Source organism: Sinocyclocheilus anshuiensis, unplaced genomic scaffold (genome assembly GCF_001515605.1).
Source record: "Sinocyclocheilus anshuiensis isolate Anshui unplaced genomic scaffold, SAMN03320099.WGS_v1.1 scaffold1406, whole genome shotgun sequence".
Taxonomy (NCBI): domain Eukaryota; kingdom Metazoa; phylum Chordata; class Actinopteri; order Cypriniformes; family Cyprinidae; genus Sinocyclocheilus; species Sinocyclocheilus anshuiensis.
Genome location: NW_015557146.1, coordinates 580,142 through 582,554, shown reverse-complemented (window position 1 = coordinate 582,554; position 2,413 = coordinate 580,142).

Genomic DNA, 2,413 nt, shown 5'->3' with positions numbered 1-2,413 from the left:
ATTTGATTTTAGGCAAGTCGTGATGATTTGAGAAGGCTAAATTGATCAAACATATAGGCTATGATAAAAAAAAAAAAAAAAGCTTACATTTAATGAAACAAAAAATGCTCCAAATGTTTTTCTAAATTAACTTTATAAAAAAACTAAAGAAATATAATCCCATTTCCATTACATACAAAACTGAACTCTTTTATTAGCTGAAACAGTAGTATAAGCTTTTTTTGGGAAAAGGGGAAAAAAGACGGGATTAATCCACTTCATCCAGCGCTGTTTTGTTCTCATCTGTGAGCATGCTCGTGATATATGTATTTTAGGTGTGTAAATGTATAATTGCCTTTACATTATTTTTTCAGTTTTATTTACCCCCATTCCTATATTTTGCCTGGGGCCCCCAATTCACTAAATCCGCCCCATACATGATACTGTAGCCTGTCGTGTCTTGCTTACTTTCGCGTGTAAATCATACTGAAATTCAATAATAATGGCGGAGCCTCAACATTCGATTCGCAGCGTTGCGCATCATTGGATGCAGCTGAAGTGAATGACAGATTGGGAGCGCTCGTTGCTGGCTTTCGGTAGAATATATGATTTTATTCAACCGGATCTCTCATGAAAGTGCGTATAAATAGTACGCCAAATAAAAACTTGTGGTATTGATACGCAAAAATGGACTTTGGCGGAAAGTGACTGTGTATGGTCCTCCTTGGGTCTTTCTCAAAAAAAAAATTAAAATAGGCCCTATATAATATGCACTGTTGCTTAGTATTAAAATGATAGCTTCAGATGCATGATATTTGTAGGGCCCTATGAAATCCGTTTTATTTTTCCCAAATTAGCCTAAGTTTTATTTTTTCCAAAATCTTTTTTTCCGTTTTAATTTTTCTGGATTCAGTTGTTTTTTTTTTTGTTTTTTTTTCTGGATGATTATATTCAATTTTAACAAAAAACATGTCTAAATTAAAATAATGAAACTTGTTTAATTTAACAACAATTTAGGCCTATTAAAAGTTTAACAAAAAATTACATTCTTAGGGCCCAAATTCTGCCCTTTCTTTTTTTTTATTTACATTTTTCTGTATTCCATTTTAATGGTTTAATCAAAAACATATCTAATTGATTGAATTCATAAAAACAACTTAATTTATTCATTTGTATACAATAATAGGGCCCTATGAAATTTTAATTTTATTTACTTATTTTTTTAGAAATTCTGTGTTGTTTATTTTCATTTTCTGGTAATCAAATGAAAAAACGAAAACGAAAATGAACGAAAACATTGCGCCGTTCATTCCGTCACATTCCGCGTTACACAGTAAATCCCGTTTTTATGAATAGATTCCGGGATTCCGTCCCCATTTTCTACATCACCCTACTTTTGCTAAGAAGCACATTCAACGCGGACGCACAGACGGTTGTCGTGGTAATGAACACCACAGCAACCACGTGTGCGTCCACACTGAACGCGCATCTCGCATATAAAAAGCATTTTAGGGGGCCCTTGGCGTTTGGGGGCCCAAGGCGGTCGCCTACCTTTGCCTAATGGTTAAGTCCGCCTCTGATTATATGCACGCCAAACACATGCATATCATATGAACGCCAAAGTCCATTTTTGCGTATCAGTACCACGAGTTTTCGTTTTTATTTGGCATACTATTTATACGCATTTTCATGAGACCGGGCTCTTTAATTTTATAAGTTTTAATGCTTCTATAAAGGACCAACGGCCACGTATACACTGCAGAGTTTAAGGAGAGACAATCGCATTTTACAGTAAAGGCATATTTAAATGTTCTTTTCATTTATGAAGAATTATAAGCGTGTAGTTTATGCACATTTGTTCAAAATAGCCTGGCAGATTGTTCACAAGATGTAGGCAAAAGTTTTGTATTGTTTACAGAAAGGATGCGCGTTCTCAACTTTTTTCTGTTTTCTGCTTCTTGTCTGTTTTTCTTCAAAGAGCCAACTTAGGATGCCTAATTTTGGGTTGATTGTTTGTGTTGCATGAGAAAATAAATAATTTTGCCGTACTGATGCAGTAGATTTAATGCGGGTGCGGTTCAGGTCACAGTCTATTATGTTTATGTCAAACGGGTCGGGTACAGAATTAAAATAGTGCTGCTGTCGGATAACGGGTCGGGTGTTCTGTTAAGTAGCCTAATGTTACTGCTGGTGCGGGTTTACCAAACGGGGCCCGTGCAGGACTCTGCTTTAAACTGCTTTGTGTCTCTCCGTCAGATAACCTCATGTGCATGATGCGCCATTTACAGGTATTTCCCAAGCGGCAACCTCCCGCTCTCTCTGGTGAAGCCAACAAGGAAGTGACGTAAACTGTAATTCATCAACTGGCCGCTAGAGGCTGGCTGCAAAAGGGAGTCAATCCCATAGACTCCCCATGTTAAAATGCCCAACTTTA